This window comes from Saccopteryx bilineata, chromosome 1 (genome assembly GCF_036850765.1).
Source record: "Saccopteryx bilineata isolate mSacBil1 chromosome 1, mSacBil1_pri_phased_curated, whole genome shotgun sequence".
Lineage (NCBI taxonomy): Eukaryota > Metazoa > Chordata > Mammalia > Chiroptera > Emballonuridae > Saccopteryx > Saccopteryx bilineata.
This window is the reverse complement of record NC_089490.1, coordinates 314051469-314076265: the sequence shown is the minus strand read 5'-3', so window position 1 is coordinate 314076265 and position 24797 is coordinate 314051469. Positions and strand designations below refer to the sequence as shown.

The 24797-nt window shown below is 37.6% G+C and overlaps 1 pseudogene; it reads right to left on the bottom strand.

Moving 5' to 3' along the window:
* Window positions 1–8544: 8544 nt before the first annotated feature.
* On the bottom strand, window positions 8545–12086 carry LOC136319539 (5'-deoxynucleotidase HDDC2 pseudogene; annotated as a pseudogene).
* Window positions 12087–24797: the final 12711 nt, after the last annotated feature.

The following is a 24797-nucleotide window of genomic DNA, read 5'->3' as shown; positions in this document are numbered from 1 at the left end:
CACCACTGAGGCCCAGGTATGAGCTCAATCTTTCCAGGCTGGGGAGGAGGGGACATGCAAAAGTGGTCAAGCCCAGCTGTGGGCTTCCTGCAATCTAACCTGTAGGGTAAGGGCAGCAACCCCAGAAGGGGTAGATATCCGCCCTTGAGCAAGGGCACAGAAGCACAGCCTTGCCCCACCCACAAAACCGAGGCTTGTGGCCTGACTTGGGAGCCGGCTTCTCCCACAGGGGTGGAGCCAAAAGCCCAGAACAGGCAGTGTCCCACTACTGAACATGGGCACGAAGTCCTGCCTGGCCTGTGGAGCCAAGGCTTGCAGCCATCCCACGAGTGGCCTCCTCCTGCAGGGGCGGAACAAAGCCCGGAATCAGGTGGAGACGCACAGCTGAGCAAAGGTGATCACCCCTGTCCTCAGGGCCGAGCATAACGCCACCCACATGGGTGGGGCGAAGGCCAAGGCCACCAAGGCTTGTACACCCAAGCATGTGATCACAGCCACTCCCGTGAAGGAGAGGCAGAACCCACAGCAACAGTCCCAGTGGGCAGGCACCAGAAACGCAGATACCCAAATGCCCCAGGCAGCAACAGCAGAGGGGGTGGCAGGCCTGCAGACAGACCACACCTAGGGAACACAGAGGTCACACCCAGTGGACTCCAGTGGCCAAAACATTCTTTTACACAGACAAAATGAAAAGGCAGAGAAATGCAACACAAATGAATCAAGAGAAATCCCCAGAAAAGGATCTGAATGAGTCAGATATAACCTAATTACCAGATGCAGAGGTTAAAATAACAATTGTTAGGGTGCTCAAAGATATTAGAACAACAATAGATGGTCATTACAAACACCTAAATAAAGAGATAACAAATATAAAAAAGGACATTGAAATAATAAAAAAGAATCAGTCAGAAATGACAAATACAGTATCTGAAATAAAGAACACAATAGAATGAATTAATAGCAGGATGGATGAGGCTGAGAATCGAATCAGTGTGTTAGAGGACAAGATAAATGAAGGCACAGAAGCAGAGCAGAAAAAAAAAAGAGACTCAAAAAGTTTGAGAAAACTCTAAGACAGCTCTGTAACAACATGAAGACAAATAATATCTGCATCATAGGAGTTCCTGAAGAAGAAGAAGAGAAAGAACAAGGGATAGAGACACTGTACAAACATATAATAGCAGAAAACTTCCCTCAATTAAGGCAGAAAAATGACTCACAAGTTCAAGAAGCACAGAGAACTCCAGTAAAGAGAAACTCAAAGAAATCTACACCAAGACACATCATAATTAGAATACCAAAGCTAAGTGATAAAGAGAAAATACTAAAAGCTGCTAGAGAAAAAAAGACTATCACCTACAAAGGAGCCCCCATTAAGATGACTTCCTACTTCTCAACAGAAACACTTGAGGCAAGAAGGGAATGGCAAGAAACAATCAAAGTAATGTAGAAAAAGAGCCTACAACCAAGACTACTTTATTCAGCAAGGCTATCGTTTAAAATTGAAAGAGAAATTAAAAGCTTTTCAGACAAAAAAAACCCTGAAGGAACTCACTACAACCAAATCAATGCTGCAAGAAATGCTAAGGGGTCCGTTGTAAACAGATCAAAGGAGAAAAAGAATATAGCACAATAAAAAACTACATATCAATATGAGAGTGACGCACTGCCTACTGTGCTACGGAGGCCACTAACTACATATCAATAATAACCTTAAATGTAAATGGTAAATTATCCAATCAAAAGCCATAGGGTAGCTGCGTGGATAAGAAAACAGAACCCATACATATGCTGGCCACAAGAGACACACCTTAAAACAAAAGATGCACACAGACTGAAGATAAAAGGGTGGAAAAAAATATTTCACGCAAATGGAAATGAAAAAAAAAAGCTAGAGTAGCAATACTTATATCAGACAAAATAAACTTCAAAACAAAGGCTATAGTAAGGGATAAATAAGGTTACTACATAATGATAAAGTGAGCAATCCAACAAGAAGATATAACCATTATAAATATCTACTCACCTAATATAGGAGCACCTAAATTCATAAAGCAGACATTGATGGATTTAAAGGGCAAGGTCAACAGCAATACTATAATAGTAGGGGATTTCAATACCCTACTAACATCACTAGATAGATCCCCAAGAAAGAAAATTAAAGAAACAAGAGATTTAAAGGACATACTAGATCAACTCAATTTAATAGATATCTTTAGAACCTTTCACCCTAATGCAGCAGAATATACATTCTTTTCAAGTGCTCATGGTACATTCTCTAGGATAGACCACATGTTGGGGCACAAAAGTGGTCTCAACAACTTTAAGAAGATTGAAATCATATCGAGCACTTTCTCTGATCACAATGGCATGAAACTAGAAATCAACCACAACAGGAAAACTGAAAAATATTCAAACACTTGGAAACTAAATAGCATGTTATTAAATAATGAATGGGTTAAAAATGAGATCAAAGAAGAAATTTAAGAATTTCTAGAAGTGAACAATAACGAGCATACATCAACTCAAAATTTATGGGACACAGCAAAAGCAGTCCTGAGAGGGAAGTTCATAGCATTACAGGCATACCGTAAGAAGCTAGAAAAAGCTCAAATAAACAACTTAACCCTGCATCTAAAAGAACTAGAAAAAGAACAGCAAGTAAAGACCAGAGGTAGTAGAAGAAAGGAAATAATAAAGATCAGGGCAGAAATAAATGACATAGAGGCTAAAGAAAAAATACAGAGGTTCAATGAAACTAGGAGTTGGTTCTTTGAAAAGGTAAACAGGATTGATGAACCTTTAACCAGACTCACCAAGAAAAAAAAAGAGAGGACTCAAATAAATAAAATTAGAAATGAAGGAGACCTGAAGATGGCAGCAGAGTAGGTGGATGCACAGACACCCAGCTCTCACCACCAAACTAAAATACAAATCAATTTAGGAAAAATCAGCATGAAAAACCAACTCTGGACTACAAGAACAGCTCTCAAAAACCAAGGAGCAAAGAAGAAGCCACAACAAACCTGGTAGGGAGCACCTGAATCTCCCCTGCTTACAAGAATGGAGGGGGGAGGTGAGGCTGAGAGCCCAGAGGGGATCTCACCCCAGGGAAAAGAGCAGAGAATACTGTTCACAGCCACTTGCCTGGTGACCAGGGAGCGAGGTGTGTTGAAAGAACCAGCTTATCTCCCAAGTGGAGGAGAGGGAGAGAGGGTCAGACTGTGAGGGGCTAAGGAATGCAGGAGGCGATCTAAAAAAAGTTGACTCATTTGTGCTGGAGGCGGCCATAGCTGGGAGAGGAACTGATCCTTCCTCACAAAACAGTACTGAATTGCTTCCGGATCAGAGATCTCCGGACATCTCTCCAGCTCCAATCAGCACAAAAAGACACAGCTGAAAACAAGAAGTGGGGAGGAGGGGCAGTAACTCAGGTCTCCATGGAGATCTCAGATACACCTCCCCCTACTGAAGCTGAGAAAACTCCCTGCCCCAAGAGAGATTAGTTGGTGGAAGAGGCCTTCAGAGTCTCAGGTTACACCCACCACATTCCTGGATAAAGTTTCAAGGAAGCCCCCTGCTGAGATCAGTAAACAAGACTATCACCTGTTAAAAAAAACAAACGAATCAAGACTTCAAAGATGCCCAAATCCAAAAGTGGATTACAATTAATAGCTGATACCAACCCAAGAAGACCTAGAAATAACACAACTGAAAACTGGAGGCAGACAACACCAAGCCTAGACTCAACAAACTCTACAAACAAAATACAGACAATGAGAAGACAAAAAAGTGCAATCCAAATGAAACCTTCAGGAGATGAACTGAGTGATATAGAAATAATCAAACGTCCAGATGTGGAGTTCAAAATAATGATTGTAAGGATGCTTAGGGATCTTAGAACAACAATGGATGGTCATTATGAACACCTAAATAAAGAAATAGCAAGTATAAAAAAGAATCAGTCGGAGATGACAAATACAATATCAGAAATAAAGACCACAATGGAAGGAATTAAAAACAGAATAGATAGAGCTGAGGATCGAAACAGCAAGTTGGAGGACAATTGGAATGAAGGCATGAAAGCAGAGAAGAAAAAAGAAAAGAGACTTTAAAAGTCTGAGGAAACTCTTAGAGAGCTCTGTGACAACATAAAGAGAAATAACATCTGCATCATAGGGGTTCCTAAAGAAGAAGAAAAACAACAAGGGATAGAGACTTGTTCAATCATATCATAGCTGAAAACTTCCCTAAATTAATGCAGGAGAAACTCTCACAAATCCAAGAAACACAGAGAACTCCAATAAAGAGAAAACCCAAAGAAACCTACACCAAGACACATCATAATTAAAATACCAAAGCTAAGCAATAAAGAGAAAATATTAAAAGCTGCAAGAGAAAAAAAAAGCTATCACCTACAAAGGAGCCCCCATAAGGATGACATCTGACTTCTCAACAGAAACACTTGAGGCCAGAAGGGAATGGCAAGAAATATTCAAAATAATGCAGAACAAGAACCTACAACCAAGACTACTTTATCCAGCAAGGCTATCATTTAAAATTGAAGGAGAAATAAAAAGCTTCCCAGACAAAAAAAAATTCAAGGAATTCATTACAACCAAACCAATGCTGCAGGAAATGTTAAGGGGCCTGTTGTAAACAGATCAAAGTGGGAAAAAATACAGCAAAAAAGGAATACAGCTTTAAAGAATAAAATGGCAATAAACAACTACATATCAATAATAACCTTAAATGTAAATGGATTAAATGATCCAATCAAAAGACATAGGGTAGCTGCGTGGATAAGAAAACAGGACCTGTACATATGCTGTCTACAAGAGACACACCTTAGAACAAAAGATACACATAGATTGAAGGTAAAAGGATGAAAAAAAAAACATTTCATGCAAATGGAAAGGAAAAAAAGCTGGGGTAGCAATACTTATATCAGACAAATTGGACTTTAAAACAAAGGATATAGTAAGAGATAAAGAAGGTCACTACATAATGATAAAGGGAGTAATCCAACAGAAAGATATCACTATTATAAATATCTATGCACCTAATATAGGAGCACCTAAATATATAAAGCAGAATTTGATGGATTTAAAGAGTAAGATCAACAGCAATAACATAATAGTAGGGGATTTCAATACCCTACTAACATCACTAGATAGATCCTCAAGAAAGAAAATTAACAAAGAAACAGCAGACTTATTGGACACACTAGATAAACTCGATTTAATAGATAGCTTCAGAACCTTTCACCCTAATGCAGCAGAATATACATTCTTTTCAAGTGCTCATGGTACATTCTCTAGGATAGACCACATGTTAGGGCACAAAAGTGGTCTCTACAAATTTAGGAAGATTGAAATCATATCAAGCACTTTCTCTGATCACAACAGCATGAAACTAGAAATGAACCACAACAGAAAAGCTCAAAAATTCTGAAACACATGAAAACTAAATAGCAGGTTGTTAAAATAACAAATGGATTAAGAAGAGATCAAAGAAGAAATAAAAAAATTCATAGAAACAAATGACAATGAGCATACAACAACTCAAAATTTATGGGACACAGCAAAAGCAGTACTGAGTGGGAAGTTTATAGCACTACAGGCACACTTTAAGAAGCTAGAAAAAGCTCAAATAAACAACCTAACCCTGCATCTAAAAGAATTAGAAAAAGAACAGCAAGTAAAGCCCAAATGTAGTAGAAGGAAGGAAATAATAAAGATCAGAGCAGAAATAAATGACATAGAGGCTAAAGAAACAATACAGAGGATCAATGAAACTAGGAGCTGGTTCTGTGAAAAGGTAAAGATTGATGAACCTTTAACTAAACTCACCAAGAAAAAGAGAGAGAGGACTCAAATAAATAAAATTAGAAATGAGAGTGGAGAAATAACAACAGACACAACAGAAATACAAAATATTGTAAGAAAATACTATGAAGAACTGTATGCCAAAAAACTAGACAACCTAAATAAAATGGACAAATTTCTTTAAACATACAATCTTCCAAAAATCAATCTGGAAGAATCAGAAAACCTCAACAAACTGATTGCACCAAATGAGATCGAAACAATTATCAAAAAACTCCCAACAAAGAAAAGTCTGGGGCCTGATGGCTTCACAAGTGAATTCTACCAAATATTCGAAGAAGAACTAACTCATATCCTTCTCAAGCTATTTCAAAAAATTCAAGAGGAAGAAAGACTTCCAAGCTCCTTTTATGAGTTGAGCATAATTCTGATTCCAAAACCAGGCAAAGACAACACAAAGGAAGAAAATTATAGGCCAATATCTCTGATGAATATAGATGCTAAAATCCTCAACAAAATATTAGCAAACTGGATCCAACAATATATGGAAAAAATCATACACCATGATCAAGTGGGATTTATTCTTGGGAGGCAAGGCTGGTACAGTATTCGTAAATCAATCAATGTGATTCATCACATAAACAAAAAGAAGGAGAAAAACCATATGATAATTTCAGTAGATGCAGAAAAAGCATTTGATAAAATCCAGCACCCATTCCCACTCTCAGCAAAGTGGGAATACAGGGGACATACCTCAACATGATAAAAGCCATCTATGAGAAACCCACAGCCAACATCATACTCAATGGGCAAAAATTAAAAGCAATCCTCTTAAGATCAGGAACAAGGCAGGGGTGCCCCCTTTCACCACTCTTATTTAACATAGTCCTGGAAGTCCTAGCCACAGCAATCAGACAAGAAGAAATAAAAGGCATTCAAGTTGGAAAAGAAGAAGTAAAACTTTCATTATTTGCAGATGATATGATATTGTGTATAGAAAACCCTAAAGTCTCAATCTAAAAACTACTGGACTGATAAATGAATTCAACAAAGTGGCAGGATATATAATCAATACTCAGAAATCAGAGGCAGTTTTATATGCCAACAATGAACAGTCAGAAAGAGAAATTAAGGAAACAATCCCCTTTACTATTACAACCAAAAAAATAAAGTACCTAGGAATAAACTTAACCAAGGAGACTAAAGACTTGTACTCAGAAAATTACAAAGCATTGATAAAAGAAATCAAGGAAGATACAAACAAGTAGAAGCATATACCGTGCTCATGGTTAGGAAGAATAAACATCATTAAAATGTCTATATTACCCAAAACAATCTAAAAATTCAATGCAATACCAATTAAAATACCAATGACATACTTCAAAGATATAGATCACATATTCCAAAAATTTATATGGAACCAAAAAAGAACACGAATAGCCTCAGCAATCTTAAAAAAGAAGAATAAAGTGGGAGGTATCACACTTCCGGATATCAAGTTACACTACAAGGCCATTGTACTCAAAACAGCCTGGTACTGGCATAAGAACAGGCATATAGATCAATGGAACAAAACAGAGAACCCAGAAATAAACCCACAGCTCTATGTACAATTGATATTTGACAAAGGAGGTAAGGAACTACAATGGAGTAAACACAGCCTCTTCAACAAATGGTGTTGGGAAAATTGGACAGCTACCTGCAAAAAAATGAAACTAGATCACCAGCTTACACCACTCACAAAAATAAACTCAAAATGGATAAAATACTTAAATGTAGGCCATGAAACCATAAGCATCTTAGAAGAAAACAGGCAGTAAGCTCTCCGACATCTCTCAGAGCAATATATTTGCTGATTTATCTCCATGAGGAAGTGAAATAAAAGACAGGATAAACAAATGAGACTATATCAAACTAAAAAAGCAAAGTACACAATGGGAGAACATATTTGACAATACATCTGATAAGGGGTTAATAACCAAAATTTATAAAGAACATGTAAATCTCAACACCAGGAAGACAAACAATCCAATCAAAAATGGGCAAAAGAAATGAATAGACACTTTTCCAAAGAGGACATACAGATGGCCAATAGGCATATGAAAATTGCTCAACATCACTAATAATTAGAGAAATTCAAATTAAAACCACAATGAGATATCACCTCACACCAGCCAAAATGGCGCTCATTAACAAAACAACATAGGCCCTGGCTGGTTGGCTCAGTGGTAGAGCGTTGGCCTGGAGTGCAGAAATTCCGGGTTCGATTCCCGGCCAGGGCACACAGGAGAAGCATCCATCTGCTTCTCCACCCCTCCCCCTCTCCTTCCTCTCTGTCTCTCTCTTCCCCTCCTGCAGCGAGGCTCCATTGGAGCAAAGATGGCCTGGGTGCTGGGGATGGCTCCTTGGCCTCTGCCCCAGGTGGTAGAGTGGCTCTGGTCACAACAGATCACCATCAGAACAGGTCTGTTCTTAGGGCTTCAGACCTGCAAGAGAACTTTGTTTTAAATGTTTTTTAAATGTATTTAGTTAGTTCATAAAAAGACATCCTACCCCTAAGTCTTCATCCATGCATTTTTATGACCACATCCTGTTCTGTGGCTTCTTTTATGGCCCAAATTGTATCATTTTTCTTGCTGGAATCCAGACAATTGAAAATAAACAGACGCACATCTGGGGAAATCAACTGAGCAACAGTGGCGAAACACAATCCCATTCAATGGAAAAATAAAATGTTAGTTGCAGGAGCGCAACAACATAATGAACATTTTAGGAGGGCAACTATGTTAGCATTTCTTCCTGCCTCAAGTTCAGACACAGGCTGGACTATCTCAGGGTAACTGAATTTTCCTGCCATGGAATCATAGAAATCCTGGGTTTGTTCTCAAGTTCTTCATATTCAAACGCATGAAAAATCATCTCACATTATGATTCAGCTGCTTCACAAATTTGGCTTCTGCAGTAATTGGGTCTTATTCTCTTCCTAAAATTCATAGAGCTGCTTTCCAAGATCCACTGAGAACAGTTGGATTAGCTGTTTAGTGGTTTCCTTTTCTCACCATAGTTTTTCTTCTTTGGGGATGTTATCTGCTGATGCTATCTCCAGTGGTGCATTCTGCCATTGTTGGAGACAGCATACATTGGTCTTTGTTAAGATGATCATCTTTGGTCACCAGAGCCATAATTGCGGTCCTGTACATGTGATTTAATGCATTCCTTGGTCTCTCTACATTTCTGTATTCCCAGCCAGTCCATGGGACTCTTTTGAAGTGCACCACCAATCTCCAACACTCAAGCAGGTTCAGGCCTCACAGCCTAGAAGGGCTACAGAGAAGGTTGGAACCATGGAGCCACCAATCTTGACAGGGTAGAATGGGTGCACAAGAATTTGACTTGAGCATTACTTGAACCTTTCAACCCATTAGACTAACATCCATGTCATTGTTGGTCATAACATCACATTGAAATCAACCCAATCATCTCTCTGTCTCATCCAACGTTCTCCTTCCAATACTCTTCTGCACTTCTCATCTTTCTCCCATTTGTCTTCCCACTGCTTCCCTCTCTCCCTGACCTTGCCAATATTCTCCTAACTGCCCTCAATATAAAGTAAGGGAATTTGCAATATCCTCAACCACTCTTCAGAACATTGTCCAATCTCCTGATAACATCACTTTCTTCTGATTATACAACTTCATATATCACAAATTTAGGGAAAAAAAGGAATGGCAATCCTCACAATTACACCTTTACATCATGAACTAAACAAACAAAAAAACCTCCTTTTTGAAGTCATGTCATTTAACCATGCTGTCAAAATGGACTGCCCACTTTTCCATTTGATCATCTGACTTCTACCTTCCACCTCATTGTCTCACAGTCATCAAGGACTGTGGCATTTGGCATATATATATATATATATATATATATATATATATATATATATATTCTAAATTTTGTTATCATCTTGATTGACTATTGACTCCAAGGTCATTGCAGTTGCTGTACTTAAGCCCTAATACAGTAGTTCCTTGATTCCAATTGGTCTTTGTTCCTATCTTGTTAAGTCACTCATACCAATATTCATGTGGCAGGGCATATGATCATTTGTCTTTTCATTTTACTTCAGAGAATGACAGTTCTCTCTTTCCTTTTTTACCTTAGTTACTGAAAAGAGTGGCTTTTAATTCTTTATTTAACCCCTCTTCTTGGTTCCATCGCTTCACCAAAATGTCCTTTCTAAGGTAACAGTAAACATTTTGTAGCAATATTAACTAAACATTCTTAATATGGAATTGAGCAAACTGATTTTTTTATTTTTTAGTTTTCTCCTTCATCCTCTGTCTCTTCCTTTTCAGTCTATTTTATGTTCCTCATTTCCTCCAACTAGACCTGTTGATATTATTCAGGGATGTGTCATGCACCCCTTTCTCTTCTCATAGGATGTATTTTACCTAGTCAATCTCAGCATCATCGATGTCTACAATCCCCTATATATTATCAACTCAGAAATCTCTAACTTCTAATCTAGTCCCACGTATTCAATTTCCTACTGGTCATCTTTTTTTGATTTCTCAATTTCCACATGTCAAACTTCTCATTTTTCATTCTATATACCTAGCTCTTCTTGTATTTCATGTCTCAGTGAGTAGCACAACCATTTATCTAATCCCCAAAATTAGAAACATGAAAATCATTCTATAACCCCTTTTATTCATTATTCTTACATCCAATTAATCAACATCTTAATATCTCCTTACTCGGTCCTATACTCTTCATGAATGTAGGACTGACTTAATACAACAAGTCATAATTTTTCACTGTTGTTACAATTGTCTCCTAATTGTAGGAGACAATAGGTCTCCTTGGTCCTTGTATCACAATATCCCCTTTTAGCCCATTTTCTACATGGCTGCCAGAGTGAGTATTCTAAAATTCAAATATGATCCTGTCACCTTCTTGATTAAAATAACTCAATGTCCATTAAATAAGACATATAAATATCTCTAGTGTCTTCTCGTACATACTTTCCACTTTAATATTTATTCATAGCTCTAGTTTTCAAAATATTTCCTTTTTTCTAGATTTTTCCAATTTTTAACTCTATCTGGAATGCCCTATTTCAGATACGCTTTCTAACTATAACCAACCGAACCACTCTAGTTCAGTTAAGCAAAAATAAATTTCTCAATAGATACTAGACAGTTTACAAAATCTCTGGGAAACACAGAGAATCAGGCCTGAAGGCAAAGCATCCAAGAACGATGCCTGAAGTATATCACTTATCCACTTCCAAGCTATGTCCAACTACCAGTAAACAGATATATCAGAGCAAGCACTGAACAAAGGACACTGCTGCTAGTACTGTTTCTATTGCTTCTCTAGCATACTCTATTCTATTACCTTCCCAGGAAATGCAGTTCAAGCATGGCCTCTTTCCAATTCAAACATTGGGCAGGAATATCTCACTGGTGGTGCTAAGTCACACGCTTGTGACCTAGAGGCAAAAAAGAGAGGAAAATCAAATACTGGCTTACATAATAGGGAAGCAGAAACTAAACATAGAAAGATATTCAAAAGAAGCTGAGTGGGCACATATATATCTTTTATTCCTTTATGCCTAATTCCTATTCGTCCATCAAGAAGCAATCTAGAATCATCTTTTTGGGTAGGTATTCCTGAATCTCAGTTTGGAAATCACTCTTTTTAATTTTCCTACATTCTGTGCTTGTCTCTGTAATAGACTATACTGTTACAAGACCATTTCTACAGATTTCTCCACTTTGTCTCTCTCATTGGTTCCAACAATGAGTAGTGAAAAAAGCTTTAGAATCAAGAGAAAACTAAATAGAAATTGTTGTTCGGGCGCTATTTGTCTTGCCTCTGGTTGGGAGGAGGGCTGTTGTTTTATGTGTAAAAGAACAAAAATACCTAGCATTTGATGTTGCTGAGAAGTCGAAAATAAATGCCTGTAAATTGTTCATCACAAAACCTGATAATAGGAGCTCAATAAACAAAGCTATATTTACTTCTACTTGGTAACTATGGGCTTCAGCCTCTGCCTAGGAAATAAAAAGCAACAAAACAAGTCAATAAAAAATAGCCAAATAATCTACAAAATTATAACTTTCTTATATTCAAAGGGAACTGCTCACGGTAACCAAAGGACAACTTCCTTTCTGAGGGGAAAGGTGATACACAAGCAGTTTCACTGTTGGTACAACAAACAGGAGGTCGGTGCTGCTCTGGAACCACCATAAAGGGTAAGAAGAGTTCAGTAAAATATTAACGAATTCTGAAAGGGCAAATGTTGGTTAACATGCCCCTTTTAAATAGCTAAGGATCTTGAATCAAGATAATTTGAACTCATTTGCAAGCTCTTTCTCATGACCTTTTACTGAATGCTCAGAAGAAAGACAGGTGGGCGGGGGGCAACACTGAACAGAGGTTTCTTTGGTGGAGCAAGTGTGTGTGACTTGAACATCTCCTACTGGGGAGTCCTATCTCACTTCCCAGACTCTTTTCTTCTACAAATCAAGTCTCTGTCTACTGGAGGAGGAGCAAATAATCTTTTGTCTCCATGGCACAAAGAACCATTGAGTCTGGAGAAGGAACTGAAGCAAAAATCTACACCAGCAGGAGGAGCAGGAAACTGTTAAGGGCCCAAGAGCCTACATCAATACCATGCAAACATCTACTACTGTTGGTAAGAGACAAAAATTGTCTACCCAAGATGAACTACAGTTTTGTTTCTAGGAGATAGAAGGATCGGAATATTGAGCAAGTCTCATCTTCAATGCTAATGTGAAACTGCTGGCTTACGACTAATTCTAGACAAGCACAACAGAAAATTCTAGTTTGCTCTCATCACAAGCCTAGTACTAATGAACAAGTAACACCTGTTGACTACTGAGGGGGGCAGTAAGAACATACATATAGAGAAGCCTCCAATGTAGCAGAGAGGGGAAGAGATGGCTGAAAGCTTATGGGAGAAACAGGGAAACTGAGAATAACCTTCTTGCTCCTCGGTCTCCACATTAAATCTAGGATAACAGCAGCCCATCACTAGATGACTTTGAAGCCTATGATACACTGAAAGTAATGATAGCAACAATAAAGTCCAAATTCAGCACAATTTATAACTAGACATACACAACACCCCCTCCCAAATCAAAGAAATTATAAGAAAAGAGAGAAGCCATTTACAAATGTAAATACTACTTACCTGAGTCTCTACTGTTCTTTTACCTACAATGTTTAGTATTTATTCAAAAATTACAAGGCACACAGAAAAAAAAAAGAAAAAAATACCCACTATCAAAAATAAGGTAATACGCAGAACCATACTCAGCGATCCAGATGTTGAAACTATAAGACAAGGTCTTGAAGTAAATGCATTAGGCGGAATTCTAAGATAACTCCTGATGAGGTAAGCCTTTGAAAAAGTCTCTTTTTCTTGAGAGTGGGCAAGACTTGTAGACATGAGAGCATATCACAGTCTTGATTGTAAAGTAGATATTTTTTTCAGATGTCATTAATTCCCCTAACCAGTTGAGTTCATCAAAAGAAAGGTTATCCTGGATGGGTCTGACCTAATAAGGTGAGTTCTTAAAAGGCAGCATAGAGGTTGGAGATTTTTAAAGTCAGAGGGATATCCAAAAAAGGGGCCATAACGATTGGGCATACCCCCGAAAAAATACCTGTTAATTAAAATTTTTCATGTTGTTGGTACAGTACTTACATCACAATAGTAAAAGATTCCAAATTTCCCTTTCTTTCAGTACAGGCTGGCATGGCTTTATCAGGCAGTAACTACTCCACTAAATTGAGGATGCTTATAAAAAACACACCCACAGATTTTTCCGCGAGAAAGTTGATGCCCAGTGAGGCTGAGGGACGGAGAGTGACCTGCACAGGTTAGTGGGAACAGGACCCAATTGATTCAGAAGACATCCCAGATGGCAGCGGAGTAGGCGGATACACAGACGCCCAGCTCTCAACACCAAACTGGAATACAAATCAATTTAGGAAAAATCAGCATGAAAAACCAACACTGAACTGCAAGAACAGCTCTCAAAAACCAAGGAGCAAAGAGGAAGCCACAATAAACCTGGTAAGGAGTGCCTGAATCTCCTCTGCTTACAGGAACAGCAGGGGGGGGGTGTGAGGCTGAGAGCCCAGAGAGGATTTCACAGAGGAAAAAGAGCAGAAACTACTGCTCACAGCCACTTACCTGGTGACCAGGGTGCAAGGTGGGTTGAAAAGACCAGCTTATCTCCCAAGTGGAAAGGACAAGGAGAGGGACAGACTGTGAGGGGCTAAGGTATACAAGAAATGAAATAAAAAAGCTGACTCATTCGTGCTGGAGGCGGCCATAGCTGGGGGAGGGACTGAACCTTTCAAAAAACAGAGCTGAAGTGCTTCCGGATCAGAGATCTCCGGACATCTCTCCAGCTCCAATCAGCGCAACAAGACACAGCTGAAAACAAGAAGTGGGGAGGAGGGGCAGTAACTCAGGTCTCCATGGAGATCTCAGATACACCTCCCCCTACTGAAGCTGAGAAAAAACCCTGCCCCCAGTGAGATTAGTTGGTGGAACAGACCTTCAGCGTCTCAGGTTACACCCACAGCATTCCTGGTTACAGTTTCAAGGAAGCCCCCTGCTGAGATCAGTTAACAAGACTATCACCTGTTAAGAAAACAAACAAATCAAGACTTCAAAGCTGCCCAAATCCGAAAGTGGATTACAAATAATAGCTGATACCAATCCAAGAAGACCGAGAAATAACACAACTGAAAACAGGAGGCAGAAAACACCAAGCCTAGACTCAAGCAACTCTACAAATAAAACACCATTATGAGAAGACAAAGGAGTGCAACCCAAATGAAACCACAAGAGACACCCTTGAGAGATGAGCTGAGTGATATGGAAATAATCAAACTTCCAGATGCGGAGTTCAAAATAATGATTGTAAGGATGCTTAGGGATCTTAGAACAACAATGGAGGGGCAGTTTGAAAACCTAAATAAAGAAATAGCAAGTATAAAAAAGGATATTGAAATATTAAAAAAGAATCAGTCAGAGATGACAAATACAATATCAGAAATGAAGACCACAATGGAAGGAATTAAAAACAGAGTGGATACAGCAGAGGATCGAATCAGTGAGTTGGAGGACAACTGGAATGAAGGCATGAAAGCAGAGAAGAAAAGAAAAAAGAGACTCAAAAAGTCAGAGGAAACACTAAGAGAGCTCTGTGACAACATGAAGAGAAATAACATCCGCATCATAGGGGTTCCTGAAGAAGAAGAAAAAGAACAAGGGATAGAGACTTTGTTCAATCATATCATAACTGAAAACTTCCCTAAATTAATGCAAGAGAAACTCTTACAAGTCCAAGAAGCACAGAGAACTCCATTAAAGAGAAACCCAAAGAAACCTACACCAAGACACATCATAATTAAAATACCAAAGCTAAGCGATAAAGAGAAAATATTAAAAGCTGCAAGAGAAAAAAAAGCTATCACCTACAAAGGAGCCCCCATTAGGATGACATCCGACTTCTCAACAGAAACACTTGAGGCCAGAAGGGAATGGCAAGAAATATTTAAAGTAATGCAGAACAAGAACCTACAACCAAGACTACTTTATCCAGCAAGGCTATCGTTTAAAATTGAAGGAGAAATAAAAAGCTTCCCAGACAAAAAACAACTCAAGGAATTCATTACAACCAAACCAATGCTGCAGGAAATGTTAAGGGGCCTGTTGTAAACAGATCAAAGTTGGAAAAGAATATAGCAAAAAAAGGAATACACCTTTAAAGAAGAAAATGGCAATAAACTACATATCAATAATAACCTTAAATGTAAATGGATTAAATGATCCAATCAAAAGACATAGGGTAGCTGCGTGGATAAGAAAACAGGATCCATACATATGCTGTCTACAAGAGACACACCTTAGAACAAAAGATACACATAGATTGAAGGTCAAAGGATGGAAAAAAACGTTTCATGCAAACAGAAATGAAAAAAAAGCTGGGGTAGCAATACTTATATCAGACAAATTGGACTTTAAAACAAAGGATATAGTAAGAGATAAAGAAGGCCACTACATAATGATAAAGGGAGTAATCCAACAGGAAGATATAACTATTATAAATATCTATGCACCTAATATAGGAGCACCCAAATATATAAAACAGACTTTGATGGATTTAAAGGGCGAGATCAACAGCAATACTATAATAGTAGGGGATTTCAATACCCCACTAACATCACTAGATAGATCCTCAAGAAAGAAAATTAACAAAGAAACAGCAGACTTATTGGAAACAATAGATCAACTTGATTTAATAGATATCTTCAGATCCTTTCACCCTAAAGCAGCAGAATATACATTCTTTTCAAGTGCTCATGGTGCATTCTCTAGGATAGACCACATGTTAGGGCACAAAAGTGCTCTCAACAAATTTAAGAAGACTGAAATCATATCAAGCACCTTCTCTGATCACAACGGCATGAAACTAGAAATGAATCACAGCAGAAAAGCTCAGAAATTCTCAAACACATGGAAACTAAATAGCAGGGTGTTAAATAATGAATGGATTAAGAATGAGATCAAAGAAGAAATAAAAAAATCCCTAGAAACGAATGACAATGAGCATACAACAACTCAAAATTTATGGGACACAGCAAAAGCAGTGCTGAGAGGGAAGTTCATAGCACTACAGGCACACTTTCAGAAGCTAGAAAAAGCTCAAATAAACAACTTAACCCTGCATCTAAAAGAATTAGAAAAAGAACAGCAAGTAAAGCCCAAATGTAGTAGAAGGAAGGAAATAATAAAGATCAGAGCAGAAATAAATGACGTAGAGGCTAAAGAAACAATACAGAGGATCAATGAAACTAGGAGCTGGTTCTTTGAAAAGGTAAACAAGATTGATGAACCTTTAAGTAGACTCACCAAGAAAAAGAGAGAGAGGACTCAAATAAATAAAATTAGAAATGAGAGAGGAGAAATAACAACTGACACAACAGAAATACAAAATATTGTAAGAAAATACTATGAAGAACTGTATGCCAAAAAACTAGACAACCTAGATGAAATGGACAAATTCCTTGAAACATACAATCTTCCAAAAATCAATCTGGAAGAATCAGAAAACCTAAACAGACCGATTACACCAAATGAGATCGAAACAGTTATCAAAAAACTCCCAACAAAGAAAAGTCCGGGGCCTGATGGCTTCACAACGGAATTCTACCAAATATTCGAAGAAGAACTAACTCCTATCCTTCTCAAACTATTTCAAAAAATTCAAGAGGAAGGAAGACTTCCAAGCTCCTTTTATGAGGCGAGCATAATTCTGATTCCAAAACCAGGCAAAGACAACACAAAGAAAGAAAATTATAGGCCAATATCTCTGATGAATATAGATGCTAAAATCCTCAACAAAATATTAGCAAACCAGATCCAACAATATATGGAAAAAATCATACACCATGATCAAGTGGGATTTATTCTGGGGAGGCAAGGCTGGTACAATATTCGTAAATCAATCAATGTGATTCATCACATAAACAAAAAGAAGGAGAAAAACCATATGATAATTTCAATAGATGCAGAAAAAGCATTTGATAAAATCCAGCACCCATTCATGATCAAAACTCTCAGCAAAGTGGGAATACAGGGAACATACCTCAACATTATAAAAGCCATCTATGAGAAACCCGCAGCCAACATCATACTCAATGGGAAAAAATTAAAAGCAATACCCTTAAGATCAGGAACAAGGCAGGGGTGCCCTCTTTCACCACTCTTATTTAACATAGTCCTGGAAGTCCTAGCCACAGCAATCAGACAAGATGAAGAAATAAAAGGCATTCAAGTTGGAAAAGAAGAAGTAAAACTATCATTATTTGCAGATGATATGATATTGTATATAGAAAACCCTAAAGTCTCAGTCAAAAAACTACTGGACCTGATAAATAAATTCAGCAAAGTGGCAGGATATAAAATCAATACTCAGAAATCAGAGGCATTTTTATACACCAACAATGAACAGTCAGAAAGAGAAATTAAGGAAACAATCCCCTTCACAATTACAACCAAAAAAATAAAGTACCTAGGAGTAAACTTAACCAAGGAGACTAAAGACTTGTACTTGGAAAATTACAAAACATTGATAAAAGAAATCAAGGAAGATACAAACAAGTGGAAGCATATACCGTGCTCATGGTTAGGAAGAATAAACATCATTAAAATGTCTATATTACCCAAAGCAATCTATAAATTTAATGCAATACCAATGACATACTTCAAAGATATAGAACACATATTCCAAAAATTTATATGGAACCAAAAGAGGACACGAATAGCCTCAGCAATCTTAAAAAAGAAGAATAAAGTGGGAGGTATCACACTTCCTGATATCAAGTTATACTACAAGGCCATTGTACTCAAAACAGCCTGGTACTGGCATAAGAACAGGCATATAGATCAATGGAACAGAACAGAGAACCCAGAAATAAACCCACAGTTCTATGGACAACTGATATTTGACAAAGGAGGTAAGGAAATACAATGGAGTAAAGACAGCCTCTTTAACAAACGGTGTTGGGAAAATTGGACAGCTACCTGCAAAAAAATGAAACTAGATCACCAGCTTACACCACTCACAAAAATAAACTCAAAATGGATAAAAGACTTAAATGTAGGCCGTGAAACCATAAGCATCTTAGAAGAAAACATAGGCAGTAAGCTCTCCGACATCTCTCAGAGCAATATATTTGCTGATTTATCTCCAAGGGGAAGTGAAATAAAAGACAGGATAAACAAATGGGACTATATCAAACTAAAAAGCTTTTGCACAGCTAAAGACAACAAGAACAGAATAAAAAGACAAACTACACAATGGGAGAATATATTTGACAATACGTCTGATAAGGGGTTAATAACCAAAATTTATAAAGAACTTGTAAAACTCAACACCAGGAAGACAAACAACCCAATCCAAAAATGGGCAAAAGAGATGAATAGACACTTCTCCAAAGAGGACATACAGATGGCCAATAGGCATATGAAAAAATGCTCAACATCACTAATCATTAGAGAAATGCAAATTAAAACCACAATGAGATATCACCTCACACCAGTCAGAATGGCGCTTATCAACAAAACAACACAGAATAAGTGCTGGCGAGGATGTGGAGAAAAGGGAACCCTCCTGCACTGCTGGTGGGAATGCAGACTGGTGCAGCCACTGTGGAAAACAGTATGGAGATTCCTCAAAAATCTGAAAATCGAACTGCCTTTTGACCCAGCTATCCCACTTTTAGGAATATACCCCAAGGACACCATAGAACGGCTCGAAAAGGAGAAATGCACCCGCATGTTTGTGGCAGCATTGTTCACAATAGCGAGGATCTGGAAACAGCCCAAGTGTCCGTCAGAGGACGAGTGGATTAAAAAGCTTTGGTACATATATACTATGGAATACTACTCAGCCATAAGAAATGATGACATCGGATCATTTACAATAACATGGATGGACCTTGACAACATTATACGGAGTGAAATAAGTAAATCAGAAAAAAAAAAAAAAAAAAAAACTAAGATGAATCCATACATAGAAGGGACATAAAAATGAGACTCAGAGACATGAACAAGAATGTGATGGCAACAGGGGCGGGAGGATGGGGGAGGGGGGAGGGGGTGAAGAAGGAGAGAGGGGTTAGGGGAGGGGAGGGGCACAAAGAAAACCAGATAGAAGATGACAGAAGACAATTTAACTTTGGGGGAGGGGTATACAGCACAATCAAATGTCAAAATAATCTAGAGATATTTTCTCTCAACATATGTACCCTGATTTATCAATGTCACTGCATTAAATTTAAAAAAAAAACACACCCACAATTTATTAATGTGTATTTCAACAATTAGAGTGGACAATTATCAATTTTGGTTACACTGAAGCAGCACTTTTACTAAAGCAGTCTTTCACATCTTGGCTGACATAAAAATGCTAATATTTTATCAGCATACTTGGAGAAAACTGGATTATAACTTTTTTTATCAGATTATTTAAATGCCTACCAACTTATTCTTTTTTTTTATTTTTCTTTAGAGATAGAGAGGCAGGGAGACAGGAACACAGATCTGCTCTTGTATATGCCCTGCTGGGGAATTGAACCATCAACCTCTGCCCTCTGGGATGATGCTCTAACCAACTAAGCTATCCAACCAGTTGGGCTTAATTTTTATTGATTTTCTAAAAAGAAATGAAGGGGGGTGGAGGAAAGGAAATATGTGGCATTCCACTCAGTCATGCATTTTTTTATTGCTTCCCTTCTGTGCCCTGACTGGGGATCAAACCACAACCTTGTTGCCATTTATGGCAATGTCCAAGGATGGACTTTGAGAACACTATATGAAGTAATATATAAGTAAATCAAAAAAAGCTAAGAACTATATGATATTTCACATAGGTGCGATACAAAAATGAGACTCATGGACAGAGATAAACATAATGTGGTTACCAGGGAAAAGAAGTAAAAGGGACAAACATATGGTGATAGAAAATGATGTGACCTTGGGCGATGGGCACACAACACAATCAAAAGTTCAAATGCTATAGAAATGCTTACTTGAAACATATGTATTCTTATTAATCAATGTCACTCCATTAAATTTAATTTTCTAAATAAAATTAAAAAAAATTTAAAACAAAGAGCCACTGCCCTAAAAGTACAATTATAATGCCAGATGCTAAGAGCAACCCACATGGCATCCTCCTAAATCCTGCTGACAAATAAAACAGTAGCCGTGGGGGAGGTGAAACTTGTAGCAAAGACAGTTCACTGGGGAAGAAAATTTTTGTTGCATCCACAAAAGCACTTGTTTTTACCTAATTCGAGTGGCTGATCTCAAATCCAACATTGGTTTTTCTCTGTAAGCTACAGTTTTAATGCAATTCAAGATTTTAGGTTTTCATCTTATTGTAAAATTTTCAACATTTAGTTTAACATAATGAAGTAGAATGTCTTCTTGGGCATCATCTTTATGAAAATGAAAATATAATAATTTATATAATGCAGTAAATACACTGATACACTAAAAGATGTGATTGCATCAGAATTTGTCTACAATTTCAAAATAGAACATATTAAAACACTTAATCATAAAATTTGCACAAAACTTATTTAAATTCTACTCAGGCAAAAATTTGCATCTGTAGCTCTTGTGTTTGTGTATTTGTTGAGGACAATCTTGTTTGATGCTCCAGCAGTAGTCTGATCATCACTAACAGCTCCAAGATTTTTGGGAAACTTAACAAGGTGACTGTTCAGGAAGTAAATCTTAATGCTCATGTTACACCCAGTGTCACGGAAAGCCAACAGCATCCTTTGAACCAGAAGTTCATAGTTTTCTGCTTTTTTGTTGTCAAGCAAGTTCTTTGTAACTGCCACAAAAAACTGCCATGCTGCTTTCTCCTCCTTATTTATCTTCTGGAAAATTCTTCGTCACATATGAGGGTTTGAATTTGAGGTCCATCGAATACACCTGCTTTTATCTTCTTGAAAGACAAGGCAGGAAAAGCAGAAATAATATGTTGAAAGCATTCACTTTCTCTATTCTAAGCCTGAACAAATTGCTTCATTAAGTGGGGGATATATGATCCTGTCTCCATTAACTACAGGTTCATTTACAATATTTTGCATCCCTACTTCCAGAGCTTCACATTTTGGCCACTCCTTCTGCGTCCAGTGTTTCTCCTGAGCTTGGCTGTCCCACAAACACAGAAAGCAAGGATACTTCATGAAACCTCTCTGTTATCCTAGCAGGAAATTTACCATTTTAAGATCCACAGAAATGATCCAGTTATGCTCCTCATACTTCAGAAAGTCAAAGACAATCTTTATGTTATTATAATTTTCTCACAGATGAGTTGAACAAACAATTGGAACCGCTGCATAAACATTACCGTTGTGTAGGAGAACACATTTCAGACTCCGTTTAGAGCTGTGAAGAAATAGTCGCCATTCTATTGACTGTAAGTGGTAACACCTAGCTGGTTGAGAAGACTACTGATATCATGACAGTAAACAAAGTGTTTGTCTTTGGAAAAAAAGTCCACAAAAATTTGTTCATGCTTCCTGAAATGGGATACTTTAGCTGACTGGTGAAGTACATTCTTTTCTTGAAGCCTGAAGGCTAATAACCCAGCTTTCTTTGATAGGCCCTAATCTCTTACTAAGTCATTCAATTCAGGTTGGCTAAACTGCTGAGGGGTTAATGACTGCTTGGCATCAGAAGAAGACCCTTCAGATTCCACAACCATTTCCTAATGCATCTTATCAAAATACACTTGATCACCATGTTCACTTTCTTCGTCCTTAGAAGAAATGAAAACATTGAAAACTGAAACCGGGAGTATCTCAGAGTGTGGTATAGGTCGTATTGCTGAAGAAATATTAGGATATGTGATCATATGCCATTTTTTCTTGTCGATGACCTTTGTATGGATCAGACAGAATTAACAGTCACTACTGTTGTCCTTAGGTTCATGCCAAACCATGGGTATACCAAAAAGCATTCCTTTGCGTTTTCCTTTTGTCTAGTCATGAAGCATTTCCTCACAATTGTGACACACAATATGAGGAGCCCAATTCTTGCCTTGATTGCCAAGGGGAACTTGGAAATAGGCAATATATGTACATGTCCCAAATGATGAAATATTGCGCCTTTGATGTTGAAGTGTGTAACAGCCACATATATAACAGAAGGTGTCAGGACTATTCTTACATTTACGCCTACTCAAAGAAGCCATGATTCAATCTTAAAACAAAATAAGAGGGTGTTTTTATCAGATAATAACTTTTTACATTTAAAAACAATTATGTAAAATAATGTTTTACATAAACATTTTTACACAATTATGTAAAAATAATTATGTAAAAGTGATGTTTGTAAAATATTAATTGCCTTGTGGTTATGTTCAATCCAAGAGTTGTTGCCCTTTAACTCCAATTTAAAAACCAATGCATGCCATTAACTGTAACAAAAAAAAATTAAAATTGCATAAAAACTAGAGCATGCACCAAAAAGCGGATTTCAGATTTGGAATCAGCGATGCAGAAATATATAGAAACAGTTCTAAAAACCTCATGCAACAGAAAATGAAAAAAAAAATTGTTCTCCAGTGTTATTTTCCCATAATATCTATTTTCTTTTCAGAATAATTGAACCTAAACCCTTAATTTTTATTTGGGAATATAACCCTCTTTTCAATTTTTTCCTGTGGCCATGATTCTGTTATTTAAATGTCACTTGAAAAATTGCATGCCTAAGGCCATAATTCCCCCTGAAGCTTTCTCATATTATGCTCTTTTTGTTTTCCTGTGGGCCCAAAGGAGAACATACCTTTTGGTCTTTATGGCTGCTGCCAGATCATTATTCCTTTGCTTTCTAAAAATCCAGCTCCATTGGAACACATGCCTTAAGATTATACCATGTATTATCCTCATGTGTTGCAATCATCTACCATTTTCCTGGCTGCTCCTCATATACTGAAGTTATTTTAGCCCATTTTTCTGCCCTTCTCTTACATTCTTGTCACCACTCTTAATGATTTCAGTGTGCACATTGAGAAGCCATGTAATTTGTGGCGTCACTGGTCCTTGCCCACATCATCGCCATGGTCCTCTTTCCACCACGTGGTGCTGCCATAACAGTCATGCAGTCTGTATTTTGCACTCTTCAGAGGTTATAATGCACACAACACCCTACAAGACTACAGTGGTTCTCCAGGAGACAGACAGAAGCTGTTCCTTCATGATGCTGATGAGCTGCAAAACTAAACAGTTCTAGAGCCATCTAACATTGGACTTTTTATAAAAGCATGAATGTCTTTTGTCTTTATCCTTTGAGCCATTTAAGATTAAAGTTTTACTTACTTGCAATCAAAGGCATCCTAAATAATACAAAGCATAGGTGAAACAGACATATCACCCATTATTAAGTAATAACCAGATTTGCATTAATACAAAGCAAAACATCACCTTCATGGGGAATGAAGGGTTGGAAAAAGTAGTGCATTAATCCAAATGAAACAATGAGGAGTTAGGGATAGCGTGTTGACTGTGGAAATGGAAAGTGAACAGAATGAAAAATTTAGAGGTAAAATCCACAAGACAACCACGATTGATTGGATTTATATGTGAAAAACAAGGATGAGTCAAAGATGAATGTCAGGTTTCTAGCTTGAAGATCTTGGAGAAGGATGTTATTATTTAATGAGATCATGAACAGAAAGACCAGGTTTGCGATGGATCATGAGTTCAAGGTTGAATGCATTGAGTTTGAGATGTCTGAGGAACATTTGAATAGAACAGAGTAGAAATTTGGGCTAGAGATATAACTTTGAGAGTCAGTATGTAAATAATAATTGAAGCCATTGGGATGGCTGAGCATGTAGGTAACAAGTATAGAACTGTAGTTTCCAAACCTTAGTGTATATAAGAATCATCTGAAGAGCCAAAAACAGATTTGTTGGATCTCATCTCAGTTTCTGACTCAGTATATGTAATGGTTAGTTTCGTGTCAACTTCATTAGGAATTTAGGAACCTCACAGTTCAGGAGTTCAGAAATCTGACATCAAGGTGTCAGCAGGATTGGTTCTTTCTGGAGGCTGAAGGAGAATCTGTTCCATGCCTCTTTCCTACCTTCTGGTAGTTACCAGCAAAATCATTCCTTGGCTTACAGTTGTACCACTCCAATCTGCATCTATCTTCACATGTCTCCCTGTGTGTATTCCTGTATCCAAATCTCTGCCTCCAATAAAGAAACTGGTCATTGGATTTAGGGTCTATCCTGACCCAGTTTGACTTTATCTTGATGACATCTGCAAATACTATTTCCAAATAACATTACATTCACAAGTACCTGCTGTTAGAACTTCAACATA